Raw genomic sequence first — 9952 nt, 5'->3', positions numbered from 1 at the left:
TCAAGAGTTCTCTAATGTTTTCAGGCTTTGGGTTTAAGCTTCCTGCTTCTGGTTTTCAGTTTTATTTTCACAGTAGCCTCTAGACTTCTCCATCTATACAGCACCGATGATAAAACATCTAGGTTAAAGATGAAAAGTTTCTCCACCTTGAGGGACACTCAGAGAGGTTCACTAAGTTACAAGGAGAAGAGAAGATGGAGGGGTAGTTAGAGGTAACTGGAATGAGATGCGGTGAGATCAAGAGAGGAGAGAGCAAGCTAGCCATTAGTCACTTCCTTATGTGCGCTCTATAGTCTGGACCGCTCAGAGGAATTTACAGAGTTATACGGGGAAGAGGAGAGGGAGGAAGTAGACAGAGGTGACCAGGAGGATAAGAGAGAGGAATGAGTAGGAGAGAGACAAATCCTGCCAGTAACCAGTTCCTTAGGTGTTCTCTACCGTCTGGAACACACAGAGATTCACAGAGTTGGATAGAGAAGAGATGGGGGAGAAAAGAGACAGAGGCCACCTGGTGGAGAAAAAGGAGAGGCCAGAGGAGGAGAGAGTGGACAAGCCAGTAACCTCGCTCTCAGGTAAACTTGGGTAGTGAAGTTTGGGTTTTTAAATGTACAAAATTAACAACAAAGATTAAAAATCTGGAGTAGAGGTTGGATTTTCAAAGATACAATATTAAAGAAAAGCAGAAGGAAAAAGGAAGAAAGAAAAAAAAAGTTATTAAAAAACAAACAAACAAACAAAAAAAAAACACCAACAACCATCCAAAGAGTATATATGGTGTTTGCCTTAAAAAAAAAAGTCTTTTTTTTTTTTAAAAAAATAGTAATACTAGGTTATAGAAATAAAAATTAGAGGAGAAATAGAAGACTTAACAATTAAAAAAAAGCTCGGAAAAAAAAGAAAAAAAAGCAAAAGGCAAAAAAAAAAGAATGATTTTAAAAATATTAAAAATTAAAAATATATCTTGCTTTTCTCTGATGTTATGGGCCGTGTGGGCTCACTTCCAAGGTGGTTCCCTCTGTTTAACTTCTTCTGTTTGCTGGTTTTTAGGCTCACTAGTTCAGTCGCGCTGTGGGGAGGGGGGGATGCTGCAAACAAATAGCACTGTCGTGTGCACACAGTATCTCTGCCCCGCTTGACCTGTCCTTCCTCGCGGCGCACAAACCGCTCCGGCTCTACGATGCTCAGCCGGGAACCGTCTGGGGCCGGCCCTAGGCTGCGTGCACTTCCCCGGTCCAAGCCGCTCAGGTTCGGCCCTCAGGCAGCCCTCAGAGGCACAAATGCGGCTGGGACTGCGCTTTGTGCCCTTCCCAGGTCCGAGTAGCTCAGGAGTTTGGTGAGCGCAACTGCCGTGGCTTGTCACCTTTTCCGCCGCTGCCGCTCAGCTCTCTGGGTGGACCGCTGGCGCACCCCGTGAGGCAGACTGTGACTGTCCAGCACCCCCAGAAGTCTTAGCAAAGGAGCCTGCTTGCAGTTAGGTAAGTAAAGTCTCTCCGGGTCTGCAATTGCCCCTTTCCAGTCCTTACGGCTCTGGCTGCCTGTCCCCGGCGGGGAATGGTCTGCAGCCGGCTTTTTCCGTTCCGTCCTTTGTTCTGTGCTCAGTCCTGGCGGTGTCTTATGTTCGAGCTTTTCGCGTGGTAGCTATCCCACAGTCTGGTTTGCTAGCCCAAGTTAGATCGTTCTGGTGGAGCGTGGGGCGTTCCTGCCCGATTCTTACAAAGCACTGCAGCCCGCGCCTCCCGCGCGTCCCTGCCCTGCCCCCACTTCCCAATGGCGGATGCAGGCGTCTGTGCTGCTTTTCCGCTGGGGGAGTTACTGGTGGGCTTGTAATCTCTTGGTTTTAATTATTTATCTATTTTTCCTTCCTGTTATGTTGCCCTCTGTGTTTCCAAGGCTCGCCACAGACTCGGCAGGGAGAGTGTTTCCTGGTGTTTGGAAACCTCTCTTCTTAGAATTCCCTTCCCGGGACGGGCTTCCCTTCCCGGGACGGAGCTCCCTCCCCACCTCCTTTGTCTCCTTTTTCGTCTTTTATATTTTTTCCTACCTGTTTTTGAAGACAATGGTCTGCTTTTTTGGTTGCCTGATGTCCTCTGCCAGCCTACAGAAGTTGTTTTGTGGATTTTGCTCGGCGTTGAAATGTTCTTTTGAGGAATTTGTGAGGGAGAACGTGATCTTCCCGTCCTATTCCTCCGCCATCTTTTCTCCTGACCTGGGCTTGCATTTTAAAAGAGCTCCCAGGTAATTCTTATATGCATCCAGATTGAGAAACCCTGATCCAGAGCATAAGAGAAGCAGCTAAGAATGAGCACTTGAGGACAGAAGCATTTAAGGTACTGACATGGGAGATGATAAAGAGAGGCATGCTTAGTTACATTAGTCGTGTCCAACTCTTTGCAACTCTATGGACTATAGCCTACCAGGCTCCTCAGTCCATGGGATTCTCAGGCAAGAGGGCAAGGAGTGGGTTGCCATGCCTTCCTCCAGGGGATTTTCCCAACCTAGAGACTGAACCTATGGCTCTTATGTCTCCTGCATTGACAGGCATGTTCTTTACCACTAGTGCCACCTGGGAAGCCCTAAAAAGAGGCAGATAAAAACAAAGCCAGTCAGAAGAAGTTAATCAGGAGAGTAGCTGAGCACATCATGCCATGAACAGATGAAAGAGGAATGAGAAGAGGTCATTACTGATCTCCAGGAAAGCAATTTTAGTAGCCACAGAAGCCAGGTTGCAATTGGCAAGGGACAGATATTTAGATGAGGAATTGAAGGGAGTGCAGACTACTCTTTCAAAGTTGGCTTAACATAGGAGAAAACAGTAACTTAAGAAACAAAAGGGTTTAGAGAAAGTTTTGTTGGATTTCAAGGTGGAATGTGCTAGTTGACAATGGTAATGAAGATACAGTTTAGAGAAGGGATTACTGGAAGAATGGGGCCACAGAGGAGCCTGGAGCAAGGGGCATCAAGATTGTCAGGGGAATCAGACCAGGAAAGGAGTACCTAAGAGTTGTTATTGTTCAGTCAATCAGTCGTGTCCCACTCTTTGAGACCCCATGGACTGCAGCATGCCAGGCTTCCCTGTCCTTCACCATCTCTTGGAGTTTGGGCACATTCATGTCCATTGAGTGGGTGGCACCAAAGAGACAGGGCTTCATTTGAGAAAAGTTGAAGGAGTTCAAGCCATTATTTTCATAATGAATTGGAAGGCGTGAGCGACTGCAGAGAGCAAGGAAGATCGAAAGGAGAGGGCAAAAAGGTAGAGAAGTGTTATTGAGAGCTTCCCGCATGCAAGGGACTATGCTGAAATTCTACCAAGTCTCTTCACTCAGTAACTAAATGTGCTTTTGAAGGACAGCTGTTGTCAGATGGAATAAGAAGTAAAAAACATTGGGCCTGTTCTGCTCAATTTCAGCCATCTAGTCACTTTGCTCCTCTGGCACCATTACTAATTAATGACCCTTTAAAGCTTGGCCTGCAATTAGTTTTAAGTTAAGTGCTCATTTCTAGCTGAATAGGGAAAGATTTCACTTATGATAATATTTCCTCAGTTTAAATGGAAAAGTCAGGGAAGAACATTTAAGAAAGAGAAGAGGCCTATTATTGGGAATGTTTCACTAGTGAGTGCAGAGAGAAATGGAGTTTCAAAAAGATAGTGTTTAATGGTCCAAGTTAATGGCAATAAATACTTAGGAAGCAGAATTAACCTGCATATTTTTAAGTTCCTCTTTTAAATGTAAAAATGTAACTTGAGTTTACACATCCATCAAGGGCTAGGAATGTGCCACCTCTTTCTACAATGCCTGAGCAATTGTGTGGACTCAGTGGATTACAATTGAGGATTGAGGCCACAAGCTAGATGACTTGCAATTTTCCAGATGCAAATGAGGCAGCTACATGGGGAACTTGTGACACTGGCTGTCCTTTTCTCTTAGAAACACTTTCCAAAGTTGGGACCAGCATGTTTAGAAGTAGTTGCCAAGGGTTTCCTTCACTGACATCCAGTGAACCAAACTGGGGCATGGTCATAGCTACAAGGGGGCTTCCCAGGTGGCGTTAGTGGTAAAGAACTCACCTGCCAATGCAGGACACATAAGAGACACAAGCTTGATCCCTGGGTCAGGAAGATCCCCTGGAGAAGGGCATGGCAACCCACTCCAGTATTCTTGCCTGGAGAATCCCATGGACAGAGGAGCCTGGTGGGCTACAGTCCATGGGGTTGCAAAGAGTCAGACACAACTGAAGCAACTTAGCATGCACACACATATAGCTACAAGGAAAGGCAGAACACTTGATCAACTATTGGGATGAGCCCTGGGGAACCCCCAGAAGGATGATGTTTCAACTGCCAGAAATTCAGTGAGAGTGGAGGTAGGGATGAAGTTACCAAAGGCTGGGAAAGGCTGGGATGAATTCAGGGTACCACCCCTATCTGCCTCCCCACAGCTTAAATACTGAACCACTATAAATTACTCGTAAAGCCATCCTTGGATCTGCACCCTTATCATAGGGCCTGGCACATAATGTGGTTGGTGCTCACTGGATATTTACTGAATGTTTGAACTTTGCTCGTACTTCTGCTTTCTCATGTTCTTGCATATTATTTTTGTCTGCTTAAAATTTTTCTTGTAAAGTTTAAGTATCACTATACTTTTCCATAATTGTTTACATGATATAGCAAAAAAAAAAAATTGATGTTATAAGAAATAGTCACTGCATAGACATGGTAGATGCTTTCCTAATCCTCCTGTGGACTTATTTTGTCTATCGTCCTGAAAGTTTCCTAACCTAGGTGTACTTAGGGAGTATTAATCTGAAACTCCAGGGTATTCTGTCCTCTGTTTCTGAAATTAATAGCTTTCAAGTGAAATTGTTGTGGCTCGAAGACCTTCAAGGGTTATATCACCTGACATTTAGTTAATGTGTTTCTTAAGAGAATGCATTACTTCTCTCCTAGAGGCTTGATCTATTAAATCCTGGACAAGGTAGACACAAGACAAACATTTTCATTTCATCTCCATTCGAAAAGGTCAAAAGGATGACAAAATCAGAACTAGAACCCACACCTTTGGTTGTATTACAGATTTCATCCTATTTAACATTTATCCACTGGCCTCTGATTCCTGGTGACTGGGGTTACAGACAAACTAGCTTGGGAAAAAAAAACAACAACATTAACTTTCTCTCAATCTCTTCCTTAGCAGCTCATCTTCTTAATTCATGACCATACCAGCTTGGTTAAGTGACTCCTGAACTATAATAACCAGATTAGTAAACTTAATTTTATATAGGATCTTTTGGACAGCTCCATTTCATAATGGTTTGCCAACTTACGAGTTATAGAATCACAGATAAACACTACTGAATTAAATAGTAGGTCGCAGCTAATACTAATAATTAGCTTAATTTACGGTCCAGTAGAACTGTCACCACTGAGGCAGCTTTCCTTCCACCCATCCTCTCTGTTTTTCTCTTCCTCCTCCCTCCTCCTTCAGCAGCAGCCACCAAATGAAGTGCTAAGATTGTCAGATTAGTCATCATAAAGTCAAGTCACTCCTCACTTTACTCTGCAGCTTTATGACTTAATTCTATTAAGGATTTCCAGTCTTTTTGGAGTTGTATCACCCCATCATTGTTTAATCTCACAACTGCTCTTCCGGATGTCTTGCACTCAGTGGGAGGGGCGCTAAGAAAGACTGAACTCTCTCGGGAATTTGTGACACCCTCAGAAAGGCTCTTGCTTTTTGCTAAATCAAGGCTGACAAGTACTGTTCTATGTGGTAACCTTGCAAAGAGGTTTCACTTAAACCAACAGACTACAACCCAAACACATCCGCAAGGTCATACTGGGGTCACATGGCAGAAATTGGGGATGATTCTGCTTTTCCAGTGTCTGTGCTCGGTAGCTTTCCATGGACACTCAGATCTCACTGGTAGTTGGAAAGAATTCCAGAGTGTTCTTATATAAACCTGATCTAAAAACCCATGCAGCTTGTATTTAACACAGAAAGCCCATTTTATCACATTTATTAGTCACTTGTCTCCCTATCTACTGAAACAGGATTGTGGGCTTTCCCTTCAGGAAAATAACGTCACCTGGTGACTAAACTCTCCAGGGCCACCAAAGTTGCTCCTTCTGTAAGATATGTCCTTGGGGCCAAAAGAAATTAGAACTTGGAGGCTTTCTACATTGTCTGCTGCAACATGAGGGATAATTGTCAGTGTCCTCTAACTCTGGTAAAATTGCCAGCTTATCAGAATGAAATGTATCTCAATCACACTCCATGCTGGGGAGGGGGCCCTGAGCAGGAAGCATCACTAACATTTTATGTATATTTTATTATTACATAAAAATGACTATCTGACAATTTGTTACCAGGTTAAGACATCAAAGCAATTAAAATGAACATAAAAATCTAACATTTCCAAACTCTTCTGGACTACCTGAGAGTCACTGACATAGCCATCTTTCTCCTTCTTATGTGAAATTTCATAGGAACTCACCTCTCTAACCTTTCCCTACCTAGAGGTGACAGGTGGGCTCAGGTCTGGGTCCCTTCAAGCTTGGAGTTATTTTTGTGTCAGGGCAAGATGTCTCTTGGCATTCCTGAAGATAAGCTTATCTGATATCAAATCAAATCAGTGTTTTTTAACAACTATAGAGATTCCCAGTTCTGTCCCTTGCCACCATATATCCTTCCTGATTCTGATTGGCTGATATTACCACCAAAACAGAAGACTGCCCTCCAAATCCCACTGCAATTTCTGCTAGAAAAATAATCCATTCTAGAAAGCCATGTTTGCCAAATAGAAGAGAAAACTTCCCTCTATAGAAAGTTCCTTGGCTTTACCCTTTGCTTTCTCAGAATGAGCACAGGCCTTTTAGAGTCTAAAATTCACAGGGTCTAAATCCCTCTCTAAGAATCAGTGTTAGACAGACCTGAATTTATATACCAGTGGAGCCACTTACTTGTTATAAGCCTCTCTGAACCTATTTCATCTTCGGTAAAGTAAGGCCAAGTCTAGTGAGAGTTGGTGGTACTCTTGCCCCATTTTTGCTTTTCACTTCCATCCCTTGACTATGGTGATTATCAGCCTGAATTTTATTGCCTACTATATCTGCCGCATGTAGCAATAAATTTAATTATGATGATATGAGTTGGTAAAAAAAAAATTTTTTTTTTTAAGTGATCAGACTAATTTTGAAATTTCCTGGCCTCGTTTCAGAGGGTGGTCCCAGGAACTAGGCAAAGATCAAGATTTTTGGTCCTCATGGAGCCTTGGGACCCCTCACCTTCCAACTTAACAAATGACCCTGGGTATTTATTTATTAGAGACTGAAGAGCTTTTGTCAACCAATTACCATGAGCAAACAGCATTTATTGTGAAGCAATAAACAACAGTAAACCCTGTCCTTATCTAAATTCATTGCTCCAAGCCACAGATCTACAGGGAATGGTTAGGTTTAAAACTCACAGTTGGCTAAGGCTGAAGATTTATAGGCGCTCTAGTCCAGCTCTCCTTGGGGAGCCAACAGTGCCACAGTATTAGTACGAAGTCTAGAAGTCCAAATAACCTCTGTCAGTGCAACCTTTGGTACTTCACTGGGGGCAGGGGAGAAAATGGAGAAGAAGAAAAAATCCTGGGTTTATTCAAACACCTTTTCCCCAGGACATGGGAGTATGTAACACATTAGAGGTATAAACTGATAAAATAAATAGAAAATTCACTGTTGCCTGGTTAAACATGGCAGATTAAACACTCACATTTAACTCTATCCTCACAAAATAAACTCAGCCAAGGAATTTTTAAATGACATAAGCCCACAAAGACTAAAGAACACTAGAGAAAGACACAGCAAATGAGAGAAACAATATTCAGAGAAAGCAGAAACCTAAACTTAGAGGAGAAACAGTCTCAGAATCCCAGAAAGACCCAGACACTGGGGACAACAGGCACCTCCCAAAGTCAGAGGCTGGACAGGTCTAAAAACAGGAGGACTGGCTGAAAGTTAGTATAAGACCCATTCAGATCACTGCTAATTCCCCTCTCTGAACCCTCTCTACCAGGAAGCTGCCTCTCCTCACTCCTCAAGGAGTCCAAAGTGTTCATAAGCCCAACAAAGTTAGCCTAGGTACCTAACTATTAATAACACAGTTGGCTAATATTGTCTGCACTGTAATAGGCTTATAATACTTCTCACACAAATAATACATAAAAACAAACACAAAAAATGAAAACATTTTAAATCTTACAGTAAAGAACCTTGACAAGTACAGTAGTACAGTACAACAGCTGGCATACAGGGGCTGGCATGGAGTGGACAGGCAAGCAGAGTTACTGACTGAACAGAGAGGAGGTGGAAGATGGTAGAGCCGAAGAATCCCTAACATTAGGAGATGGAAGGCAAGCTGCAGCTTCACACCTGATGTTGACGGCACAGGTTCTGTTTCCCTGCTGGATTCAGTTCTATCTACCCATTTGAAAAAATGTCCAGTGATGTCTGGGTATTAGTTCTTTTGTTCTCATCATAGAGGACACAGTAGAACTGGGTTGCCTTCTGAACAGCTGCTGCAACCTTTGTGTACCATTCCATGCTCGGGTCCTATGCCTCAAAAACTAACAGTGCCTCCTCAAAGAAAACCCCCTGGCCATTTCCTGTTCCACTTGTAGAGGATGCACCCACGTGACAATGACACCAGATATGTGGACTAATTTATGTGATTGAACATGTGAACACACGTGTTTGCCTCTTTAGCAAACACGTGTTTGCAAAAGTTCACAAGTTGAAGGTTCCTGTGTAGGGGGCTTACTGTAATTAATAGCAATTTAACATTTTTCTGTTTTGTTTTATTTGTTTTTTTGGCTGTGCCATGTGGCTTGGGGAATCTTAGTTCCCTGACCAGGGTCCAGGCATCATTGCCCTGGGCCCACAGCTGTGAAAGTGCAGAGTCTTAACCGTTGGACACCCAGGGAACTCCCATATTTGTATAGTTTTAAATTAACTCCCGACTAAATATTTCTTAATTGTGAAATAACTAGTCTATAATTTTCAAAAGCATCACAATCATTTAAGTCAAAGAGACTAAGGAATCTAGACTGAAGGAGACTGAAGACATAACTGAGACAACTATTATGGTACCTAATTGAGACAACTTGAATGGTACCTAAATTATTGCATTGTAATACACTGATGTTAATTTCCATAACCGTATGTGGTTTTGTAGGTTATTTTGTAGGAAGTATGCATTAAAATTGGGGGTTGATAGGGCATCAAATCAACAAGTTCCTTCCAATGTTTCCCTGATGGCTCAGACAGTAAAGAATCTGCCTGCAGTGCAGGAGACCCAGGTTCAGTCCCTGAATTGGGAAGATCCCCTGGAGGAGGACATGGCAATCCACTCCAGTAATCTTGCCTGGAGAATCCCCACGGACAGAGGAGCCTGGCAGGCTGCAGTCCATGGGGTCACAAAGAGTCAGACACTTCCGCAAAGAGCAACTTCACTTTCTTTCTTTGCAGTGGTTCAAGTAAAACAGTTTTGTACACTGTACTTGCATCTTTTCTGAAAGTAATTGTTTCAAAACATGCAGTGGTCAGGATGATTGAATAGTCTAATGTATAAAAAGACTATGTGGGGAATTCCCTGGTGGTCCAGCTTTCACAGCTGAGGGCCCAGGTTCAATCTCTGGTCAGGGAACTAGGAAAGTGAAAGTGAAGTCACTCAGTCATGTCCGACTCTTTGTGATCCCAGGGATGGTAGCCTACCAGGCTCCTCTGTCCATGGGATTTTCCAGGCAATAGTACTGGAGTGGATTGCCATTTCCTTCTCCAGGGGATCGTCCCGACCCAGTGATTGAGCTCAGGTCTCCCGTACTGTAGACAGACACTTTACCGTCTAAGCCACCAGGGTCAGGGAACTAAGACCCCCAAAAAACAGAGACATTACTTTGTCAACAAAGG

The 9952-nt window shown here is 43.2% G+C and overlaps 1 long non-coding RNA gene across 1 annotated transcript in view; it reads left to right on the top strand.

Annotated features, from left to right (window-relative positions):
- The first annotated feature begins 791 nt into the window (after positions 1 to 791).
- LOC121819991 (uncharacterized) overlaps positions 792 to 9952 on the top strand; it is an 88889-nt gene continuing 79728 nt past the window's right edge. The window contains exon 1 of the long non-coding RNA XR_009601265.1: positions 792 to 1475. This is a non-coding gene — a long non-coding RNA (uncharacterized LOC121819991). The remainder of the gene's footprint in view (positions 1476 to 9952) is intronic.

The sequence above is a fragment of the Ovis aries genome, chromosome 7 (assembly GCF_016772045.2).
Source record: "Ovis aries strain OAR_USU_Benz2616 breed Rambouillet chromosome 7, ARS-UI_Ramb_v3.0, whole genome shotgun sequence".
In the NCBI taxonomy this organism is placed as follows: domain Eukaryota; kingdom Metazoa; phylum Chordata; class Mammalia; order Artiodactyla; family Bovidae; genus Ovis; species Ovis aries.
This window is presented reverse-complemented; position numbering and strand designations above follow the sequence as displayed.